This window comes from Aplysia californica, unplaced genomic scaffold, assembly GCF_000002075.1.
Source record: "Aplysia californica isolate F4 #8 unplaced genomic scaffold, AplCal3.0 scaffold00154, whole genome shotgun sequence".
Classification (NCBI taxonomy): Eukaryota; Metazoa; Mollusca; class Gastropoda; order Aplysiida; family Aplysiidae; genus Aplysia; species Aplysia californica.
This window is the reverse complement of record NW_004797424.1, coordinates 1,082,063-1,092,250: the sequence shown is the minus strand read 5'-3', so window position 1 is coordinate 1,092,250 and position 10,188 is coordinate 1,082,063. Positions and strand designations below refer to the sequence as shown.

The window sequence follows — 10,188 nt, the reverse complement described above, 5'->3', positions numbered from 1 at the left end:
CACGGAGGTGAGCCCCACCAAATTCTCCCAACCAAAATTGGAGCTGGTTGACCCAACGTGTGTCTACAATAGCTCCGGGAAAATGAAAAAAGGAGAAATACTGACATCTCCAAACTGTTTAAGATGTCATGCCAGTTGACTACCATTCATTTAATTACGATTTGTCAGCTGACTAGTATAGAACAGTGCTTTTCGGTATTTAAGAAAAATCAAGTTGTAATTTGGTCCCAACGCTTAAAACTTACTTTTGTACTGAAATAATATGTAAGTACATGTTTTAATAGTTTATTCGGGGACCCTGAGAATGTATTACAACACGAAAGCAAGTAGTACGTGGGATCTCCACTGGCTGTCTATTTGTAAATGTATTATGAAAAGAATGAATCCTAGGGAATTCTGTTTTTGTCTCTGTTTTCGTTTTCGTTTGTTTGTTGTTGTTTGTTTTTTGTGGGGGGGGGGGGGGTTTGGGGGGGTGAGGGTTGTTGTTGTTGTTCATGGTTTATTCCCCTGATGGCCAATGACAAAGCATGTCGCAATCCCCAACTATACTCGCACATGATGTTGAACGTTCTGCCCATGTCTGTCTTTTGCGAAATTTTGAAGATCGTGGAACAGAACAAAATACTGTACTGTAAGGAAAGACCGGTCTCTGTGGTGTAGCGGTTAGGCGCTGAGAGGTACTTACATAGGCAAAACTGAGTCGATAGTGCCGTAAAACACATACTCAATCAATCTAGGCGCTGAGAGGGTTGAGAGGGCTACAGCATCCCAGTACAAAGACAGAGCTAGCTGCTCGAATAAAATGTCTCCCCACTCAGGAATCGAACTCAGATCTCCCCTGTACGATAGCAAAGCGCCCTTACCGCTACAGCACAGATACTATTACCAAAAAAAGAATGACCGTGGAGCTTTGTGCTTATTTTGAAACTATTGAAGTTACGTCACCCAACCTCACTTCAACCAAGTTTATTTTTCCTTCTTATATGGGCGTCAAGGAAGTTCTGTAACTCTGGTTTTAAAATTTCTTTTTGTTCACTTTTTTTTTGGGGGGGTTGGAAAAGGGCCGGTGGTAAATACATAGTAATGTAAACAGAATCTTGGTCAACACAAGTTCTGTCCTAGCATGTAAACAGAATCTTGGTCAACACAAGTTCTGTCCTAGCCGATTCAAAAGTGATGCAATCGGAAATCTTTTCATTCTTTTCATCGCACTATTTCGCTCGACAGAATACAAACCCCATGACAAGAGTCCGTCGTGTATTCACTGAGATAACCCTGACGTCAATGACGCTATATTATAATCTAGCCCAAGCTTGAGATTCGATCTACTTGGAGTTTCGGTGGTATTTTTTACTCCTGTTTCGTGTCCAATAAGGCGTCAAACGGCACGGAAAACAACCCCCCCCCCCCTCTTTCTCCTTTCTCTTAGCTACTTATCGACATTTGATCAATGTTGCTCTTTTTCGTTATGGTACAAAAACGCGTACCGTTGTCCATGGCTGTCAAATATTTTGAAATACTTCAGTACACAGAACTGCCAATCTCATTTTTAATGTCTGGTTGTTTGAGCTTCGAGCTTTATTTGTTCAAATTGCTCCAAATTATACACCGAACAAAAGCCCGATGTTTAGATTCAATTGTTCGGCACCTGTCTGTTAGTTTTTTTCGGGGCGATGAGGAAAACAACAAGATTGTACACATTCTTCATCTGCGTCACAGATACGTAGTAAGATGAGATAACAATGCATTGTACCAGAGAGAAATCATTCGATGCTTTATAGGAATGGTAAAAGTAAGGACGTGTGGATGTAAATAAACCTCAATTTGTATAGTACGGTCATAATAGAATTTCACGTAGGTGTTCTTACGCCACCTCCTCCCCTCCCACCACAAATTGACACAGTTTAGATCATGTGAGAGGCGGGACTCGACACTGTCTCTTAGAGCCAACTGGGAATTGGAGAGATACAATGTCCCAACAGAAAGAAGGAGATAATCAATTTTTTTTAAAAAGTTGTCTCCACTCAGAAATCAACCCCGGGTCTTCTTCATGTGGCGGCGAAGCGCCTTCCCACTACTCCACGATGACCGGTAAAGAATTGCAATTTGAAGAAAAAATAGGAGCTGACGATTCTACAATATATCACATCAGACGGAAAAGTAAAACAGGGGACAAAATCTCATTAAAAACAGGTCGTAAAACTGCGGACAAAATCTCATCAAAAGTTGGTCGAAAAAAGGGAGTAAAACCTATAACTTATTCACATGGTCCAAAACTTTCCTTTAAACACTAAAAATACGTTCATCGGGAACTCCCAAGACAATGCAACCTTAATTTCCTAGGTCATCGGCGGCACGTTGTGGTATGAACCACGGTCAATAACAAAATAACACTGGCATGGCATGTGTACAATAAAGAAAAGCGTGAAAACATCGAATGCCACCATCTTACTGTAAAGAAATAGTCTGTGCTGTAGCCACGATACGGTCATTGCATTCAATGAATTTTTTATGGAAAAACCAAAATTTCTCAAAGGTAGGACATCCAGATTGCAGGGATAACAATATTATTGTTATTGAAAGGAAACTCTAGCCATTTTCGTAAACAGTCCCACCATGAAATAGTGTCAAATTAATAGGGCCCTGTACGAACAGAATTTGTTATTGTTTAAATGAGTACCTGGCCTTGTTTTTATCGTGCAAATACTTGTTTAAAATTTAAAATCCATAAATCCCCACTGTCACCATTGAACCCCCAGTTTTGTTCGCCAAGTTGCTATCGTCGTCCACGTGTACATAAGCTGTGTTACAGCTTTGCCATCGATCACTTTAAAGTAGAAGTTTTCTACAATATCGGTGTATCAATTCGTGGAAGTTTGTTCCAGAATAGTAAACAACATCAGCTTGACTGTTAATTTCAAAGAATGTATTGTTTCTCTTTACCCGTATATCTTTCAGTATTTCTATTTTCCGTCTCGACAATAGATGGACAGGGCCTGTACACTAAAGAAGTCTTGTGCGATGTATCTGCCAAGCTTTCTGACGGCTGTATGGAAGAAGTGACACACACAGCTGTGCGCTCTCTCATGGAATGTACGTCATTTTGTGACAGCACGGTCTGTATTGGTGCCGTATGGAACACGGAGACTCGAACGTGCTACCTTCACACACGTTGTCCACATGACACCTGTGATCAGTTCGCCTCCAGCGAGTTTGTCTTCTTTAAGAAGGATCAAGCTCCTTGTCAAAACGGCGGCCTGTTTGATCCGAGAGCAAGTACTTGTCAATGTGTGGGCAACTGGGCAGGCGGCGTCTGTGAAAGATATCCTTACACATGTGACGAACTCTTCCAACATAAAAGTAGTAATTTCATGAAGGTTACCTTAGACATCTATGGAGACAACTCGATGCTAATTACTGTAATCTGCTCTAAAAAAACACAGACACACACATTCATCTTCAGGTCTAATGGGAATATTGCAAATAACAGAACGTTTAATGACTTTGTCTATGGTTATTACATCAATATAAATAATTATTGGATAGGACTTGACAACGCCAGAACTCTCAACCAGAGAGGCTACAGTAAGACCAGGCTTCAAGTTTTGTATACCACTGAAAAATCATTTCATTTGTATTGGGATTATGCGGGACTTGTTATCGGTACTCCCAGTGACGGTTATCCAATCTCATATAGCAGTCATAAACAAAGTATTCAGAACAAACTGGGTGACGACATCCACATGGACAACTGTTTTGAGAACATCACAGGTCTTCGTTTTTCTGCCTGGGACCAGGAAGCATCAGAAAACAAGTGCGCCAGCAAACATGGCGTCGGCTGGTGGTTCCCGGAAGACTGCAACGCAACATGTAGTCCTCTTGGTCTGAGGCACTCCCTTTTCCCTGGCCGGACAAAGGAGGAGTACATCAAAATTCCTTTTCTGGCAAAGAACAAAAATGTCACAGCCGATGATATAATTAGAGTTCAGTTTTATTTCTTGACCTGAATTAGAAGTTCCTTTCTTCCCTTAACAACAAGGATATTTCTCTCAATGAATCACGAAAACCCTTCGGCTTTTGCTTTTTTAGTTATGTGTCTGTGTACTTAATCTTCGCGTGTTTCCGGACATTATGTTAAATCGTTGCTAAAGCAAGAAACTTTTTGCCCTCTAGACTTTTGTATTACAGTCTGTGTTGCTATAGTAAAGGTTTTACCGAATTAAATGGACTTTCTCTTGCAGTTTTATTTGTGTACTCACTGTGAACGAAATGGCACTGTTGTATTAAAGATTAGTAGCTGGGCTCCCTTTCAATGAAAGGAATGATCGGTGCATTAACATCAACTGAAAGTCATTGGCCTACTATGTTTACACTCTACTGGAATGGAACAATAAAAAAAAATTAGAAGGTCTAGATCTAGATCTATACGCTCAAAACAAAAATGCGCCTCGCAAAATATCCCTTCTGCACCGGATTTTCTAAAATTACAGAGACAGAAGCGTCGGCCTACCAAAGCGATCAACGAAATAAAGAAATTTAGCTCTTTGTAGCAAAACGGTCTCAAAACTGAAAAAGCCATGATCTGGAGAATATTTTAAAGAATCTTTTGGCGAAAACAGCATGTCGATCGATGCAGCCATTAAAAAGCCTTTTGAATAGCAAAATTCGGCCACCACAAATAGATAATAGATAATATAATCTCACCCAAGCCTGGACTCTATTCAATTAGGGCTTGGTGGTATTTTTACGCCTGTGTAGCGTCCAATGAGGCATCAAACAGTACTGAAACTGACCGCCCCCCCCCCCCTCTATCCTTTCTCAAACAAATCGACATTCAATCAAAGTTTCTTAATTCGTCCTGGTGTAAAGCACTTACACTGCTTCAATTTTCAAATATATATTCAGCAGACGAGGTGCGCACTCGGATACAATGAAAAAAACAAACAAACAACAACAACAACCCCAAACAACCCAGTGTGATATAAATACGGTCATACCATAAAATCACCTTACAAAGGAAAGTTGGACATCTAAGAATTCCCACTGCATCTGGCTTCTCAGATCACAAACACGCTTTCCTACAATCTATTCAGTACAAAATTGCTTGTAAAATTGCAGAGCCAGGTTGTCAAACGAAAGGTTTTGTTGGTTGTTCCAAGTATACATACATAAACCAAATATAATATGGTCAATACAGAGAATGTGGCGACAAACACAGTACAGACAAAAAGAAGACTTAGAGAGGACATCTTGGTGTCTGAAAATTACGACTAGCTGGTATCTGGCTTTTTAGATCAGGAACATGCTTGTCTAGGTTCTAGTCAGTAGAAATTTGTTGTAAAATTGCAGATCCAGGTTGTAAAAGAAAAAACAATTTGTCGATTGTGACAGATACATATTCACAAAATCAAAAATATTATGCTCAACACTTTGAATGGAACGACCCACATAGTAACCACCAACAACAAAATTTAAAGGGAAGTACGGGTGTCTAAGAATTATGACTATATCTGGCTTATCAGAGTTTAAAAAACGCTTGCTTGGTTACAATCTAGTCAGTACCAAGTTGTTTGTAAAATTGCAACACCAGGTTGTAAAACCAAAAAAAATTGTTGGTCGTTAGAACTACACGTATGCATGCAAAGCAAAACAATATTTGATCAACACTTAGAAGGTAACGACCAACATTAAATGCCCAACATAACGACTTACAAAGGGAATTTGAGTGTCTCAGAATTACGACTGTATCTGGCTTCTGAAATCAGAAACACGCTTGATTAAAGTCTAGTCAGTACAAAGTGGCTTGTACAATTGCAAAACCAAGTTGTAAAACATAACGTTTTGTTGGTTGCTACAACTACACAAACACAAACCAGAAAAAAACTGTGATAACAATAATAATAATAATAATAATAATAATAATAATAATAATAATAATAATAATAATAATAATAATAATAATAATAATAATGATAATAATAATAATAATAATAATGATAATAATAATAATCATCATCATAATAATAATAATTGCAGTTATATAACGCATATCAATGCTCAATAGCATGCTCTATGCGCTTTACAACTATTATTACACCAGAAGACCCCCTGAGAACACTCAGAAACATTATCAGCTTCCACGGAAGCATACAGATCAACCGTGAGTTTGAAACGACCAACATTAAACGATTTGCCAACAAAATTTGAATGTCTCAGAATTACGACCGTATAAGTATCTGGCTTTTTAGATCACAAACAATCTTGTTGTTTTTTGTTTATTTTTTCGGGGGGGGGGGGGGGTTACGGCGCTCGCAACTGCATAAGGTCATATGAGGAGGAGAAGAAAATAGGACAATAGATGTTTGATAGGAAAGAAGGAGCAAACCGCATCAGACGTAATAAGTTAAAAGAATGCCTTTCGTTGTCTTCTTTTTTCCTGGACTATAGATGGTGACATTACTGTTTCTGCATCTTAATTTATTTCTGAAACAAAAGTTCTTCCCCATTAAAAACAACACCACAAAACAGTCTGAGTTTGTCAGTTTTCACACCGAAAACTGTCTTGTTTAAAAGAAATAGTTGTAAGTGTTTTACTCCCCTATCAACACAATTTAGATCAATAAGGAGGCAGACCTCTTTGAAATTGCCTCTCAACGCCAACCCCGTCGGAGAGAGATGCAACATCTCAGAAGACAAAAAAACAACAACCCAAAACCCAACAAAACTACAGGGTTAAAAAACCGTCTGTAATCTCGAATAAAACTCACATCTTTTGCATGTGGTGGCAAAAATAGAACTTTATTAATATTGTTATTATGACAGAAAAGTTATTATTATTATTATTATTATTATTACTATTATTATTATTATTATTATTATTATTATTATTATTATTACTATTATTATTATTATTATTATTATTATTATCAATGGTTTGTGAATTTTTATCGAATATTGGTATTTTGGCTCAACACATTTTAAGTGTATTTATAAACATATTTATGTATGTATTGTACTGAAAAACCTAATTAAAGGCACAAAAAACTTTCTTTTCCCAATGACTCTCAAGCTGTGGAAATTTGGAGGCCATTTTCTCGAAATATTTTACCTCGGAAACCAGGTGACTCCCACCTTCTCCAATTGGAGATATCTCGACTTCTATTTAAGATAGATGGGTATTTTTTTCATCCGATGCAAGACAAATGAACATGCTTTAAGATGATACCAATAACTGTACATGCCCAAAATTTGACGAGAGCCTGATTCCACCGCCTCATGATACAATCAACAGGTCTCGTTTTGTTTTTGTTTCTGACTTGTGCACCAAACCGGTGTGCGCATATGAATTTTTGTGTGTGTGTGGGGGGGGGGGGGGGAATAATTGCAATTTCTTAATCTGTGGTGCTTGTACGCGTGACTTATTTGATGGAAATTTAAATATTCGGCAGGTGTTAGTTCGTGGCCTATATCCTGATCCAGGTTGAGAAAGGTAATGATGATGATATTGAAAAATTAAGCAGAAAAAGATACTTAGCCGTATGTAGATATGATTTGTAAAAGATTTGAAACAGCATCTTTCCAACGGCTGAAAAATCTCACTTTTTGATCGTGGGACATTTGGACATGACAACTTTCCAACGAAATGTAAGAGTATGGATCTATCTAAGCTCAGGATCTACCGGATTGGGTGTTAGAAATTCTTGTACTTTATTTGTAGAGCAGAATACCTCTTTATATAAAAACGAAAAGAAGAAATACGGATTAAGATGATTGTGGCTTTTCTTTCGGCAAATTAAACCAATTCTGGAAAAGAAAAGTTTGACACATTTTGAAAAAAGACATGTGGGTGGTTGGCGGGTGCTCTGGTGTGGTTTGCTCCTTCTTTGTTTTCAAGTATTTATTGTCCTGATCAGTGGCAAAGCTCTATTTGAAACATTGTCGCAGTCAAACTCACCCAAAGACGTAAACCTCATAAATTAAATGTAAAAAGACGTTCATAATCACCAATGAACAATAGACTATGCCTAACCTTCAAAACCGTTTCATTGCCACAGAAAAAGCCTGCTCGCCCCTATCTGGCCACTCCATAAGCAGTCACAAGCTTTGATTAAGTAAGCTTAAAGTGAGACTAGAAGAGTCTACCAATAGAGTCGAAGGGAACATGTGCATAGAAGTCAAAACTGTTTCATTGCCACATATACCCTGTTCACATCTTTCGAGCCACGGTTATAAGCAACCACACGCGCTGATTATGTAAGCTAACTATTACACTGGTCGAGTCTACCTCACAGATGTGAGGGGAACTAACTCCTAATCATATATTGACTGCTGCGAGTGCTTGTTTGTTTTTTTTCTCGACTTTTTAACGTCCTATAATCAGATCATGACTTCGATTATGACACCGGCTCCTGGCCGCGAAAAGCTAGACAAAAACAGCCAAATGTGAAATAAAAAAATTATAATTGGCATGCTCTACCAAAGAGTTTAGACTCACTGGTGTTTCCAACCAAAAAAAAGACATGTATTACTGACATCTCTGCCTCTTTGCTTTGTGTTTGTGTATTCACATCTTAAGATAGATTTAATGTTTGTTGGAATTAAATACTTAATGACATCTCTGGTTTTTTCCTTGGTGTTCGTGTATTCAAATCTAAAGTTAAGTTTAAGGTTAGTTAGAATGAATATTTAATGAAATACTTTCCCGATTATTTTAGCGGTTGAATATGCATACAACATGAATTCAGGATTTGTTTTCATTCACAACTGAGAGTTTAGTTGCCGCCTACAGTAAGTAAGATTCTTGTGACTTGTGTGAGTGTGATATATCCAGGCCCTATCTGGTCCCATGTCACTTTGATTACCCTGTCAAACAAGTCAGCCTTCGCCCCTGGTCCTGATCTCTCCTCCTTCTTTTTGTGTTTGTTACTCTCTTGTAACACTTTTAATTTGCTGCATGTATATGACCTAATCGTGAGGCAAGTGCCGTATAACTCTTACTCAAACAAGAAAATAAGACACAAACAAGGAAGTGTGAACAATATGCATCAAAAGACAACACGAGTATTCTTATAATGAACAATTTATTTTACACAGTCCAATTTGAAGTCAGAGAATCAAAGAACAATAAATCTCAACTACTTATCAGACATGAGACACAAATGTGTCATACAAAGAAGGAATCTGATGTAAAATGAGGACAAAAAACGATTTCCCTTCAATGTGTCCTCAGTGTCTTTTCTCGGTTGATCCCACTTTGGCACCTAGGGAGAGAAAAATGCACAACCCTCGTTAGAAGGAGTAGTAGAAAGAGGAGGGAGATGGAGAAGGAGGTGTGAAAGAGGAGGAGAAGGAGTGAGATGATGGTTTTAAGAAGGAGAGAGGAGGAGAAAAGGATAGAGGTGGAGAGATGTAGGGGGGGTAGAGAAAGAGGAAGAGGGGGAGGGGTAGAAGATGGAGACGGAGGAGGAGGAGGAGGAGGAGGAGGAGGAGGCAGGTCTTTGGGGATGAAAAGAAAATAAAGGTGACGAAGGAAAAGGATAGGAAGAAGTGGAATAGAAAAAGGAAGAAAAGAAAAAGGGTAAGATGAAGAAGAGAAGAAGAAAGAGGAGAAAGAGATGGAAGAAGAATGGAAAGAAATGACGAGGAGAAAGAGGAGGAAAAAGAAGAGAGGAATGACAAAGAGGAAGAGGAAAAAGAGGAGGAAGAAGAAAAGTAGAAGTGTGAGGAGATGGAGGGAGGAGACAAAGAGGAGGTGACAACAACAACAACAACAACAACAACAACAACAACAACAACAACAACAACAAAATGACAACAACAACAACTGCACCACCACAACAACAACAGCTCTTCGGGGCTCCAAACATTTCAAACGGATAGGCTACCACTCACACACCCAACAACAACAACAACAACAACGACAACAACAACAACAACAACAACAACAACAACAACAACCACGACAACATCACGACCACCAACAACTACAACGGTTCTTGTAACTCACCAACGTGTAGGGCGAGCATGGGGTCGCGGCTGCTGTGACTGATGTGGATTCTGGCCTTTCCGTCTCCACCGACCGTCACTGACCCACCAGTACACTTGCCGTTCTCCAGGTTGCCAGTAATGACGTCACAATAGGTACCACCGGATAGGCCGGTCTGAGGTGGAAAACGTTGGTGAGTTAGG

The 10,188-nt window shown here is 38.9% G+C and overlaps 1 long non-coding RNA gene across 1 annotated transcript; it reads right to left on the bottom strand.

Moving 5' to 3' along the window:
- Positions 1-9,063: 9,063 nt before the first annotated feature.
- On the bottom strand, positions 9,064-10,188 carry LOC118477615. Its single transcript, XR_004858491.1, has 2 exons — positions 10,007-10,188; positions 9,064-9,260 (listed from the first exon to the last, which is right to left on the bottom strand). It is a non-coding gene; the product is annotated as an uncharacterized LOC118477615 (long non-coding RNA).